Source organism: Bactrocera oleae, chromosome 3 (assembly GCF_042242935.1).
Source record: "Bactrocera oleae isolate idBacOlea1 chromosome 3, idBacOlea1, whole genome shotgun sequence".
NCBI classification, from domain to species: domain Eukaryota; kingdom Metazoa; phylum Arthropoda; class Insecta; order Diptera; family Tephritidae; genus Bactrocera; species Bactrocera oleae.
The window spans coordinates 33,110,787-33,125,876 of record NC_091537.1 but is presented as its reverse complement, the minus strand read 5'-3'; the positions used below and the strand labels follow the sequence as shown (position 1 = coordinate 33,125,876).

The window sequence follows — 15,090 nt, the reverse complement described above, 5'->3', positions numbered from 1 at the left end:
CATATTTCTAGGTTATAGTGCGAAAATGGGCGAAATCGGATTACAACCGCGCCTATTTCCCATGTAACGTAATTTTAAATTCCATCTGGCTCTTTCTCTTTTCACAATGCAAATCAAGCAACAATGATTGTATCGAGGTCAAACTTCGCGTAAATAATGCTTTTAAAGTATGCCACCTTGTGACCAAAAATTACCTAAATCGAATCAAAACTGTTCAAGCCCCTAGGTAGAGAATATATGTGGACCCCAGTGCCTATAGTTGACTTTTTACCGAAAATATCGGTCAATATGTTAGATATATAATTGAATTTCATATAATAAAATAAATAAATGAAACTCTCGATAATAGTAGGTCTTTGTGTCAGAAATGGGTTGAATCGAACCAATACTTCCTTTAATATAAAATTTGGCCAACACCTGGAGTGATTTCCCGGGCTTTAATCCTTGCAGGTTGCAAGAGTATAAAATGTTCGGTTACATCCGATCTTAGAACTTCTTTACTTGTTTTGTAAAAATGAAGTATTCCAGAGAAATGAGAAATGTTCTCTTAACATACGTACGTCGAGAACAAAAAGCGCAAAAATGTTTTTAATCCCAAAACAGCTAAAACGGATGAAAGTAGTTTCAGTGCCTCGGCGAAAAAATTTAAGTATATATATATGTTTTTTTTGAGTATCGCATTTTAAATTTTATAGCAGTATTTTCAGCAATTTCTGTATATGTGAGATGTAAGATCTGTGACGGAAATGTCAAGTTTCAAACTGCTTCTGAACGAGGACTTGGATTTAAAATAGTTTTGCTGTGTAATAGGTTTGTAGATCGTAACATAAATTCTAGTTCTTTTTTCGCCCCATCTTATGAAATAAATCGACGATTTTTATTTATCAGGAGAGTCCTCGGATTAGGGTTAAAGGGTGTAGCGAAATTTTGTGGATTAATCGACATGCGAGCTTTTATTTCACAGCCCACTTACGATTTGATAATAAATAATATTCACTTTAGTGTAAAAAAAGCCACCGAAAAACTTTTTCAACAAGCTTGTACTGAAGAAAAAGATTTGACTTCCGAACATCAAGGTGATGAACATTTGACAGAATTAACTGTATCTGGCGATGGCACATGGAAACAGCGAGGGTATACTTTCTTGTACGGTGTGACATCATTGATCGGATACTATGATGGTAAAATCATAGATATTGTTGTAAAAAGTGGCTACTGCAAACTGTGTGAAACTTGAAAGCAGGAACTCGATACTGAAAAATAAAATGAATAGCATGCAGAATATAAAATACTTGCACTGTAAATCATCCTGGTTCTTCTGGGAAAATGGAGGTTGATTCAGTCGTCGAAATGTTCCAACGTTCATTAGAAAAACTTGGAATTTTATGGCTATATCTTATGGTGATCAAGAAGTTGTAAAGATGAATGTATTGGACACGTACAGAAACGAATAGGCACGCGACTCCCGGAATGTGCCAAAAAAAATGTTAAGACAATTGAAAATAAAAAAGGAAAATAATAAAGCCGATTTCACCCATTTTCACACTGTAGGTAGAGGTGCTAAAAACATTTGCTTCCAGTGAATTTTGTTATTATAGCTTTAGCAGTTTAGGAAATATGCACATTAAACCTATTAGGGGCACGACCACGCCCACTTTAAAAAAAAATTTTATTACAGATGCCCTCCTTAATGTGATCCTGTGTACCAAATAACAGTCTTGTATCTTATTGCGGAGCTTAGTTATGGCAATTTCTTTGTTTTTTAATTAATGGCGTTTTCTGGGCGTGGCAGTGGTTCGACTACGCCCATCTGCAATACCAACCGTCTTACGGTACCCAGAAACATGTGTATCAAGTTTCATAAAGATATCTCAATTTTTACTCAAGTTACAGCTTGCACGGACGGACGGACAGACAGTCACCCGGATTTCAACTCGTCTCTTCATCCTGATCATTTAGGTATATCTATATAACTCTATATCTAACTCGATTAGTTTTAGGTGATACAAACAACCGTTAGGTAAACAAAACTTTTATACTCTGTAGCAACAAGTTGCGAAAGTATAAAAACTGTCGGTGGAAAAGGCAGATTTACTGGAAAGATGATCGATAAGTTGACAGTTAACTATGGCTTAGCAATAAGGAGAAATTGTGATTCCATTAAAAAAATTTATAATGCAATCTGGGCCACATATTACCATTATTGTTTAATTGACCTCAGCACGACAAGTGCCCGGATGGACTAGCCTCATGGTGCAGGTGCCAATCAATTATCCACTTTCGAACATGATTATGAGTCATTATCAAAAGTAGCTGCTGAGGCTATACGTCCGATTTTTACAGATCTCAGCAGTGAGAATTTATTAGAAAGATGTGTAGGTGGCTTTAACCAAAAACAACGAAGAGCTACAATCAACTGATTTGAAAAATCTCTCCCAAAATTGTTCTGGCCGGTTCGTAAACTGTGGAAATCGTTGCATACATAGCTGCTGGTATATTTATTGAAGGAATGGCATAACTATTGTATTATATGAACGCAATAGAAATTGCACTTGAGCCTAATGCGGATTCATATGCCGAAAAAGAAGATGAGCAGCGCGTGAACATTTCTGATCGCAGAGCGCGTGAGAACATTCTAAATGGAAGAATTGCTCGCAGACAACATCAACTCGAGTTGTTTGAAGCTGCCGAATCGGCGGAGGGTCTCTTATATGGGCCTGGAATAGACGACTCCATGTAAGTTAAAAAAAATTTGTTTTATCCCATGTCAATTATGATAGAAGTATATCATCGTTTAAAATAGACGTATCTCTTGAAACATTCAAAAAGATCTTAGATAGTTCATTCTCCCCACCTGGAGCTTTTGTACGCGAATTTAAGCCTAAACTTAGAAGTCATACTGAAAACATTGTTAAATTACCAAAAGCAACCACCGATATAAAAAAATTGATTGGTAGAAATTCGCTAAGTATTTATTATCAAAATGTTAGAGGTCTTTATACAAAATTAACCGACTTGTATTTAAACAGTTCCAATTTTAATTTCCATATAATTGGATTTACAGAAACATGTTAAGACCTCACATTTTTGATAATGCGATTTTAAACAGCGAATTTCAAATATTTAGATGTGATCGACTGAACAGAAACGGTAAAGGTGTTCTATTTACCGTACATTCCTTTATCCCATCTGAAGATATTCTTGTTCCAGGAACCGGCTCATTTGAATTTAAATGTATTAGAGTATATGTTAATAGTTGCTTTATTTATCTAACCCGATCTTAAAAACCACCCCATTCGGACTTATCTGTATAATTGCAGTATGCTTCTTTAATAAATAGTGCTACTTTGATGGCAAATAATACACATTTAATAATAGTATTAGGAGATTTCAATTTACCGTGTGCTTCGTGGAAAGCTTTCGATGACTATATCCTTGTCATTTGGAAATAGCTGTCGAAATCATATTCAATGTACGGGATAATAATCAGTAAACTTCGTGCTTCTGTACTCGGTTTAACTTTGCAAAAGCTAATTTTAAAAAGTTAAATACAGAAATTTCTACAATAACATGGCCTAATTATAATGGTGATATTGAATTAAGTGTCTCTCATTTTAATAACATTATTACGAAATTATTTGAAAAGTATGTTCCAATAGTAATTGTTAATAAGAGTAAAAGTATAAGTCCGTGGTTTTCGAAACAGTTATATAAATTGAAAAACAGAAAAACTCGAGCTTTTAAACATTAAAAAAAACACCAGTTCACTTGTCGATTATTCTAAATATTCTGTATTGCGTCGACAATATTTTAACCTAAAGAAAAAATGGTATAATAATTACTTAAATAAAGTAAAAAAGAATATTGTAAGTAATCCAAAATCGTTTTATGATTTATGATTTCGTCAACTCCAAACGCAGGATTTCCAAAATTCCGTCCGATGAAATACAAATTTATCATTTCAAGTGACAATGATATTATATCCAATATGTTTGCAGAATTTTTCAAGTCAAACTACTGTAATAATTCTTCCAAAACTTTTTCTTATCAGCACGTGCTGTATTCCAATACTTTAATTAACGCTCCAATTATTTCTGAAGAAGACGTCCTAGTTAATTTAAATAAGTTAAAACCATCTTTTAGTTACGGCCCGGACATGATACCCTCACGCTTCCTATAAAATAGTGCCAAATATATTTACTTGCCTTTGACAAGGATATTTAATTCCTCTCTTAAACACGGTATATTTCCTTCAATATGGAAACAGTCTTATATAATTCCTTTGCATAAAAGTGGATTTAGATCCAACATTGAAAATTATAGAGGTATCGCAAAACTATCAGTTATACCTAAACTTTTTGAAGCTATCATCACTGACCATATAACCTTTTCGATTTCGTAAAGGGAAATCGAGTCTTACAAAATTACTTGAATTTATAAACCACGTATCATTGGGTTTTAGGGAACATAAGCATACGGATGTTATATACACTGAGTTTAGCAAAGCTTTCGATAAAGTAAATATCTCCATTCTCATACATAAGCTTCATCTGCTGGGCTTTCAACCAATATTTCTTCAATGGGTAGCTTCCTATCTCTATAATAGAACACAATAGAGATCCGTATACTACTAAAACACTTTATACAACTTTGGTTAGATCTATAATGGAATATGGCTCTGTTGTATGGAACCCTAGCTACCAAATCCATTCTGAAAAGTTAGAGTCTGTTCAAAAACAATTTTTACGTTTCGGCTTAGCGCATTTCCGATGGGATTCTAAGGTAAGTCTACCTCCATACACTATTCGTTTAAGACTTATTAATCTACCTACACTTTCTAGTCGTAGGGAAATTGTTGACATAATATTCTTAGTGAAAATCTTGAATGGAACAGTTTGCAGTTCTTTTCTCCTATCTGAAATTAAATTTAATATCCCGGTTCGCTTTTCGAGGCAGTTTAGACCTTTACTGTTTAAATCCTGTAGATCAAATTTTGAACTAAACGAGCCATTTCGCCGTATATGTCATGATTTTAATTCTCATTCCAACACATTTGACTTATCTGACTAACTTTTCAAAATTAAAAAGACTTTATGGTTATCTCTTAATAAATGAAAATGTAACAATTTATTTTATCGTAGCTATAAATGTTAGCTGTTGAAATTTTTGTTTCTGAAGCTGAGCAGTTTTAGATCTCAACACTTGAAAAACTCTCTTGCCTTTTCTGACTCGCCTAATTCCGCACGTATGCGAATTGCGCCCCTCGCATCGGTTGGCGGGAGGAGGGTAATCGTTGGGTTATTATTATTATTATAAAGAGCATTCCAAACTTTAACACGAGCTTCTTAAATATTGTTTTTGGTAATTAATCGGAGATTTTTTTTCTCCGATAAATATTTTTGTTTTCATAAATAATTTAAGGCCCAAATTTCGGTGAAAATTGATTTTTTTTTTGTCCCAAAATTGTATTTTATTCGTTAAATTACTAGATTTAACATAACTTTAACGAAATCCGTTTGGTAGCTGCCATACAAACTGAACAATCGGAATCAAGTGTTTGTATGGAAAACTCTTGCATTTGACGAGGTAGGTATCTTCACAAAATTTGGCACGGATTATTATTTAAGGCAACAATGTAATCTCCGAAGAAATTATTTAGATCGGATGACTATAGCATATAGCTGCCATACAAACTGAACAATCGGAATGAAGTGCTTGTATGGGAAATTCTTTCATTTGACGAGGTATCTTCACAAAATTTAGCATGGATCATTATGTCAGGCAATAATCTATTCGCCGAAGAAATTGTATAGATCGGATGACCATAGCATATAGCTGCCATATAAACTGAACGATCGGAATTAAATACCTGCATGGAAAACTCTTTTATCTGACGAGATATCTTCACGAAATTCGGTATTGGTTTTTGTTAAATAAAGCTATGCAATCTCCAAAGAAATTGTATAGATCGGATAACTATAGCATATAGCTGCCATATAAACTGAACGATCGGAATTAAATATTTGCATGGAAAACTTTTTCATTTGACGAAATATCTTCACGAAATTTGGCATAGGTTATTGCTAGAAGTATTGCAATATCCGAAAAAATTGTACAGATCGGATCACTATAGCATATGTCTGCCAGACAAACTGCACGAAAACGAATCAAGTGCTTGCATGGAAAAATTGTTCATTAGATAAGATATCTTCACGAAATCCGGCATGTATTTTCTCTCAATGGCATATAGCTGCCATACAAACTGACAATCTAAATTAAGTTCTTATATGAAAAAAATTGTTTACGACAAGTTATCTTCACGGCATGGATGATGATTGTCCAAGATATCGCTACAATCTTCGAACGAATTGTTCATATCAGACCACAGCTATCATAGAAACGGACCGATGAAAATAAATGTTTGTATGGAAGTTTTTAGTATGGATTATTATTTAAGATATATAGCATACAGCTGTCATAGAAACTGACCGATCAAAATCAAGATCTTGTATGGGCAATTTTTTTATATGACAAAATATCTTCACAAAGTTTGGCATGACTTACTTTTTTCATTAAATAGAGAACACATTTTTTCCGAAATGTAATATAGTTTGTAATAGAAAATTAAACCCTTAAATTTTTCCTATAAGGTAAATAGTGAGTAACATAACTAATCAATCTTCTCCAATATATTTACATTGTAATCAGATTTAACCACTTCACAAAAAATATATTATAAACAAATCAGATTAATTAATAATTTATACTGTCCAATTTGAGCTTTCAATAAAATTTTTCTTATATCTGCCAAAAACTGTTTTGCTTGTGCCAAAAGTAAGGTATGACATGTAGCTAATTGGAGCAATAAGTTGAAAATTGTGTTAAGAATGGATACATATGAGTAAGGAGCAAAAATATTATTTAATTAACCATAAAATAAACAAATCCCTAATTATTCAAGATATATTATTATACATTAATAATAATAGAACACTAACTTTGAAAACATAATTATTTAGTTTTAAAACCCTAATTAACTGATGGGTAGGTACAAAACATTCTAGGTAGAATAATAGGTAGGAAATAAACATTGTTCGAAGCGTAGCTCAAAAGCATAACCTAGGTAAAAAAACTTCGATAATGCCCCTTTTGTATTTAACGTCTTAATATTTCCACAAAAATTACTTGATGAAATTTGGCATGGATTATTGGCCACGCTAACAATAAAATATCATAAGAAATTTTTCAGATCTGATTACTGTATCATATAGTTGCCATACAAACTGATCGATCTAAATAAATTTTGGTATGGAGGTAAGTAGACAATTATGTTAAGAATATATACATAAGAGAAAGGCGAAATGATATTTTTAATACCCATAAAATAAATAAATCCCTAATAATTCCAGATATATTATATTTATTAATAATAATTTTAAAACCCTAATTAACTGATGGGTAGGTACAAAACAAAACCTAGGTAGAAAGTAAGCATAGTTCGTAGGGGAGGTAGAAAATATAACCTAGGTAAAAAAGAACCTCTACAATGCAACTTTTGTAATTAACGCCTTAACATTTCTTTGAAAATTCCTTGATGATACCAAGAAAGGCAAACGAGCATTTAATAAATAGGGCCCATCACATCGGATCACTTCAGTTTACGCGAGCAGCTTAAACTTTCAACAAGGCACACTTTCAAAACAACGAAAAAAATTCTTTTCAAATAATAAGCATTATTTTAAAAATATTATTATTCTTTAAGAATAAGCATTATTTTAATTCTATTATAATTTTTTCACTGTTTATTTTTAGTATATTTTTTATTTGTATAAATATCTTATTAATTTATAAAAATGCCAAGAGTATCTAGACAAACGCAGGAACAAAGACGTCGCAATGCTCTGAATCGAAGCCGACAACAATATAGTCAAAATTTGGAAAATAATAGACAGAGGAACGCCGACTATATTGCCGAATTACGCAGCTCAAATTTGGAGTACCGCAATGAGGAGAGAACTCGTGACAGTTCTGCACGTTCCACTAGACGACAGAACCTACTTCACAGAGCAGCAGCGTAATACAGTAGGTCATTTAAACAGACGTTTGAATCCAGAATATAGAGCAGCGGAGCAGGAGCGCAACACAATGGGTCATTCAAACAGGCGCTTAGATCCGAAATATATAGAGCAGCGGAGCAGGAGCGCAACACAATAGGACATTCGGTCAGGCGCTTGGATCCGGAATATAGAACTGAAGAGCAGGAACGCAACACCGCGGAACATTTAAATAGGAGAACCAATCCGGAATATAGAGCAGCGGAGCAGGAGCGCAACACAATGGGTCATTCAAACAGGCGCTTGGATCCGGAATATAGAGCAGCGGAGCAGGAGCGCGACACAATGGAACGTTCTGTACGGCGCCAGAATGCAATAATAAGAGAAGAAGAGAGGCAACGAGATGCAGCATTGAGGAGAAGTCGTCGAGAAGATCCAATAAGAAGACGTCGTGAGCAAATTTTAAATTCTTCTCAAAGAAGAGTGACCCGCCAGCAAACCAGGCAACAACTAGCAAACGAGCAGGAATCAACGTTGGAAAGAGTACAATTGCATAGATCGAATCCCGCAAATCGTCAGTTAGAAAGCGAAAGGCAAACCAGGAGGAATATAAGAAGACGTCGTGAACTTTCTCCTGATGCACAGCTAGAAAAACAAGAACGTCAACGTCAACGTCGAGCTGCCAATATCTTTGATATGTACGCATTGTTGATAAAGAAAGGACCCACTGAAATATGCGTCTGTTGCGGTGGCACTTGGTTCCCTCATCAAGTGAAAAAACTAGAAAAATGTCAGACTTCAACAAAATTTGCGCGCTCAGAAGATGCTAGAAAAGTGTTTTATCTGTCATCAAAATTTCCGTCTTCGAACCAAAAGTACAACTTTTGCAACACATGCTATCGTATTGTTAGGAAGGGCAAGATACCAAATATCTGCCTATCGGAAGGATTGGAGTTTCCTGATATTCCGGAATGCCTTCAGGATTTAACGTGTCTAGAAGAAAGACTGATATCACCGAGGATCCCATTTATGCGCATCATCTCCTTAGGATATGAACGACAATGTGCTATTCGTGGAGCAGTTGTAAATATCCCCATTTCAGTTGTAGAGACAGTCACCATGCTTCCACGAAGATTTGATAACAGCCACATTATTCAAGTGCACTTGAAACGTCGATTGGAATATGAACAAAATTTTATGACGGAGACAGTGCGACCAGCAAAAATATTGGAGGCACTAAACTATCTGCTGGGTACAGAGCTCTACGTCAAGCATAATATCCAAATGTCAAGTGATTGGCTGGCAAATGCTGGAAACGAAGAAACTGTGCCATTTATTGCGGATCTTGCAGATGAGGCAGAAGTAAGTGACCTTCTTAATGCCCGTCAGGAAAATGTGCTTGAAATGGAAGAGAATTTAAATCCAGGTGGTCAGGAGACTTTACTGGACAATGAACCCGTTGAAAATCGATCCATTGAACGGGTTGCAATGGCACCAGGACAAGGTAGATGCCCAAGGGACGTTACAACCGACGACGATGCTCATGAATTGTCGTATCCAACGATTTACTGCGGAAAAAAGAGGACATCTACAACCACTTATAGTAAAATTGCACGTTCTGAAATTCGACGCTATGATCGGCGTTGTATGCGCGTGGACGGGTTCCTGTATATTTATAAGTTCTACGAGTTAGAACGCATTCAAAATGCAATTTCCATTTGCCTGCGTAAAATGTCTGGATCGAGGAATATAACTGCTGCAAATGTGGGGATGAAAATTTTGTCAGCAACCTTATCCAGCATGATGAAGGCTATCATGTACTCAAAGGACTTCAATCCTCACCTGCACATTGGGAGGCTGAAAAGAAGAAAGTTTTAGCCATGAACCGCCAGTTTGGTTTGCCAACATTTTTTATCACAATGTCTGCTGCAGAAACAAAATGGCCTGAGTTGTTAGTCATATTGAAGAAACTGGTGGATAAAGTAGACATTTCGGAAGAGGAAGCTACTGCTCTATCAAGCTCTGAAAAGGCGAGACTGATAAGGACAGATCCAGTTACATGTTCCTGGTATTTCGACAATCGATTCCGCCAAATGCTAAAATTATTACAAAACGGACTATTTGGAGAGAATTTAGTAGTTCTTTACTACTACAGAATTGAATTCCAGCATAGGGGATCACCACATTGTCATGGCATGTACTGGCTAAGTAACGCACCACAATGAATGATGGAAAGTGATGGAATAACCAACACAAATGATGTTGAAACATTCATCGATCGACACATCACAACCGATGGGGATAATTTGGACTTACTGGAATTCATTCAGTATCAAAAACACAGACATGGTCGAGCTTGCCTAAGAGACCTACATGGAAAACAAGTGCGCCGATTCAACATGCCATATCCCCCGTTACCACGGACAGAAATACTTTTCCCTTTGGAGACTGAGGAAGGTATTGAGCAACTCAAAGCTCAATTCCAAAAAATACAGGAACTATTAACTCTAACGGATCTCCCAGAGGAAAAAATAACTCGGTTGAACTGCTTCGAAAATTTTTTGGCGGATGAGCGCCAAATGGCTAAATGGATCGGAAATATCGGCTCAAGAAGCAGCTTATAATATTTTGGGACTGCATCTATCAGAAGCCAGTAATGGGGAAATATTTATAAATACATCACATCCAAAGAACCGAGTAAGAATGATAAAGCCCCGACTTGAATTGAATGCTTTACAGCAGGACTCTACGGACATATATGTGCCGAGTGTGCTGGAGCACTACTCTCAAAGGCCCGATCAATTGGAAGACCTACACTTAGCAGATTTTGCAGCATGGTTCAGATTTTGCAAACCAAGCAGAAATGTTTCTGATAATAACGAAGAATACAACGAAGTAGAGAACGCGGATGACACGACGGCTGCTATACCAATGGCAATAAAGGATGGATCAGGATTTCTAAAGAAAAGGAAGCAAGCCCTTATTCTGCGTTGGAAACGTTTTTGCGTTGAAAGTTCAAGAGCCGATTTCTTCAGAGAAACCGCCATGATGTTTCACCCATGGAGAAATGAGGAAACAGACTTATTAAATAATGACGTCGAGAGTATTTGCAATGCACACAAGGAGCAAATTGAGCTGAATAAGCTCAAATATGACAAATTTTCATCGAACGAACTAGAACGGATTTTGGAAAACCTTCATGTCACAGCGGAATGATCGAGCTGTCTAACAACTTTTAGATCCCGAATTTAGAGCTCTAGCCGTTCCAGAGCAAACAGGAGACATTAATGTTTTTCAAGAGCACAACAATACAGAGGAAGAGGAAGAGGCGGTTCGATTAATTAAGCTCCCACCTCTAATATTAGAAGACCATTTACTGGCAATGGTGCAGCAGTCACTTAACAGCAAACAGAGGGAATACTTTGCTCATGTAATGCACAATGTCAGTAAAAGGGAAATCTTCTTCGAATATGTCGGAGGCGGTGCTGGAGTGGGCAAGAGTCGGCTTATAACAACTATATATCAGTCGTTGACATTGCGAGCTAATAGTGTACCAGGAACCAACCCCGAAACAGCCAAGGTGTTACTCTGCGCACCCACTGGCAAAGCAGCATTTGGAATTGGGGGCCTAACCCTTCATTCGGTTTTTTTCACTCCCCGTCAACCAGTCTTCCGGCGATCTTCGGCCACTAAATAGTGACACATTAAACACAATTCATGCCAATCTCATAGATATTAGGCTTATTATAATTGATGAAATTCCAATGGTTGGAGATGTTTGCATATTTAGATTGCAGGCTAAAGCAAATTTTCAGGAACACCGCTTACTTTGGAGGCATACCAATTATCGTGTTTGGTGACTTAAAGCAGCTGCCGCCAGTAGGAGATCGAAGGATATTTGCGCCGAATAGGAATCATAATTACAGTACAATTACAGGAACACCGCTTTGGGATCAATTTCGGTACTTTGAGCTCACTGAAATAATGCGCCAGCGTGAAGATCAAGCATTTGCCATCGCTTTAAATAACATGTCAGAGGGAAATATGACACACGCTGACATCCAATTAATCAAAAGCAGGGAAAATACCTCTAATGACCGAGGCGTTCATTTCGACTGCGAAGGATACAATTAAGTCAAGTTCCCTAACAGAACACAGCAGGGCAAACATTTTAGAAGCTGTGAAGTCTTTTAAGCCATCGGAAACACAAGGAATGCTTTATATATTGCAGCTCAAGACTTCGGTCAAATATATGGTGACAGTCAACATAAGCATAAGTTATGGTCTCGTCAATGGTGCTACGGGGGAACTAATGCAGGTTGATTTCGAATCACATAGATCTGAAAGTTCAGTGGTGCGACTATGGATAAAATTCACAGAATCAAGAGTTGGAAGCTTTGCACGTTCCAAGCAGCCTCGCAGTCGCAATGCAGATTGGACACCAATCATGAGCGTGGTTCGATCATTCCAATACAAGAGGAATGAGCAAATAACCATAGAACGCAGACAGTTTCCGGTCATTCCAGCTGAAGCCATCACGATACATAAAAGTCAAGGTGGAACACACACACAAGTTGCTGTTCATCTAGAGGGTAGAGTAAGCAGATCTGCTTTATATGTAGGATGTAGCAGAGCCACAAGTGCCAATGGATTGTATATAATCGGGACATTTTCTCCCCCGAACCCATTCGGACCGCAGGATCCACTTAAAACTCAACTTAATAGGTTGAAGACAGAAGGAGCATTGACGACATGCTACAGATTTTTGACTGAAAAATCGGAACAACGCCTATATATTTATTATCAAAATGTAAGGAGCCTAAACAAGCATATTGAAGATATTAGATCAGACAAGCTAATTTGTTCTGCTGATATTCTGTGCTTTGCCGAGACATGGGCCTTACCTCAAGAAGAATTCCCAATAGAAGGCTACAATGTTACTGCACGCCTTGATGGAGAAACAAGATCATCCCGACGACGCCTTGCCAACGGCCTTATAATATACTACAAGCAAGATAGATGCCCAGGTCTATCAGAAGGATCATTTTCAAGAAACGACACCGGTTCAACAAACTTTTACCAACTGTTAATCGTAAACAATTCAACAGTTTCCATATCACTTGTGTACAGGAACCCCCGCTATAGACTTCCGGAATTTAGAAACCAAGTGGAGAATAATATCCGTCAGATGACTGAACAGTGTAATGGACCGTCAGTAGTCCTTGGTGACTTTAACATATGTCGCCTAACAGCAACTGATGATTTGGAGGCTCGATTGCAACAGTTAGGATTTCAATCTTCATTGGCTAAGGTCGCCACAACAAAACAGGAAACATCAATAGATTGGGTATGGACAAACATGGGTATGGATAGTGATCATGACGGAATATTTTTAAGCTTTAGAAAATAGATATATTATATATATGTTAGATTCAATATTATTAAATTTAAGTTTGTATTATAATATAAAGTGTAAGTCATAGATGTAATTATTGTAATTTATATATCATATAAAAAAGTATTATAGAATAATAAATATAATATTATTATATGTTATATATTTTCTAATTTCTATAAATATTATAATTTTTTTTGTTTTCCATTAATTAATGTGAATAATCAATCAGCTTAAAAAATTAAAATTTATGTAAATGTCTGAAAGATCTATTTACCTCAATAACCAACCTTAATTCGAATAGAAGATTGTTTATAGCAAAGAACCTGGCTAGAAAGAACTGGCAAAATGCTTTCCGTTGGATGCAAACCGTTGGCAAGTCACGTTTTCAAATGTAGTCACACATATAGTAGTTTCTAAAAGAAATGCGCCTGTGAACGGTATTATAGCTTCGGCGCAGCCGAAGATAACGTTTTCTCTTGTTTTACTATTAATAAGTCTTAACATACTGTTAAAAGATACCATAATACGTTTATAAATTTTTGAATCAAAAAATTTAAAAGTTTTCCCAGAAAAACTTCTGAAAAATGTACTACTTTTCGGCCTTCTAATTGTATATAACCCCATAAAGTATGTTGGAGCTGGGGTGAATATATGTCCGATAATGGGTACGAGGGTGGAATCGACAATTTAATACTCTTGCAATTTGCAAGAATCAAAGGAAAGGAAATTATTAAGGAAAGGAATCAAAGGAAAGGAATTTTAAGAAAACTTATCCATTCAATTTCATTAAAATATAACATTATCAACCAGAACGGTTTAAAGTCCGCTGGAAAGACGGAAATCATACATATGTATATCAGTAGTTACTCACTTTGTTTTTATTTTTGCTTTTATTTTTTCTTTTATTCTTTCCGAAATAAAATTTCACTTATATATAATATAATTCATTTAGTTTCACACTATAACACTTTAAATTGTTCAACGTTAAAAACTTGAGTTTGGGGCACTTCCGGACTGCGCTGCTACGGTTTTTTTTTTCGAACGGGTGTCGAGAAACAAAAGGAGAACATTCTGGTCTGTACAATCCTTTTTGTTTTTTGGGTGGTGAAAAAGATGTTGCTTGAAGTGTCGGTGTATAGTGTGGTTGGTTAGTTGTACAAGTATGTGGTTGTGTTGGTGGGTGATATGGTGTGTTGTAGGTGGTGTATGATGTTGCATTGTATTATGTTGTGTTGTATTATGTTGTGTTGTATGATGTTGTGCGGTGGTTGTGAGCTTAGTTGTAAAAATATCGCAGGATTAGAAGTCGCATGAACATCCCGGCCTCCCTAGGCGAATTAATTGCCTAGAAGTCTTTGCAACTGTTGCAGAGTGCTCACTACGGTGTTTAATCCTGTTGCCCTTTGCCGCTGGTTGCGATGACCATAGGGTGGTGGAGGTGGCCGTGAGCGGGCCCCTCTGGATGGCTTCGAGCGATGTACTCTTTAGCGCTGGACGGGATTCCCTCGTTGTCTGTGCCGGCGACTGGTCTGCGTTGTGGACAGATTTGCTCGTCGAGGGAATCGATGGAACAAAGTATGATGCGGTCGTTGGCAATATTGACACGATCCGTCGGTTATACAGTCAAAGGTGGAGTGA

General features: G+C 36.4%; 1 protein-coding gene and 1 pseudogene across 1 annotated transcript in view; one reads left to right on the top strand and one right to left on the bottom strand.

Annotated features, from left to right (window-relative positions):
• BuGZ (Bub3 interacting GLEBS and Zinc finger domain protein) overlaps window positions 1-15,090 on the bottom strand; it is an 82,480-nt gene that overhangs the window by 24,082 nt on the left and 43,308 nt on the right. The window lies entirely within an intron of this gene.
• Window positions 2,103-2,740, top strand: LOC138856262 (uncharacterized; annotated as a pseudogene).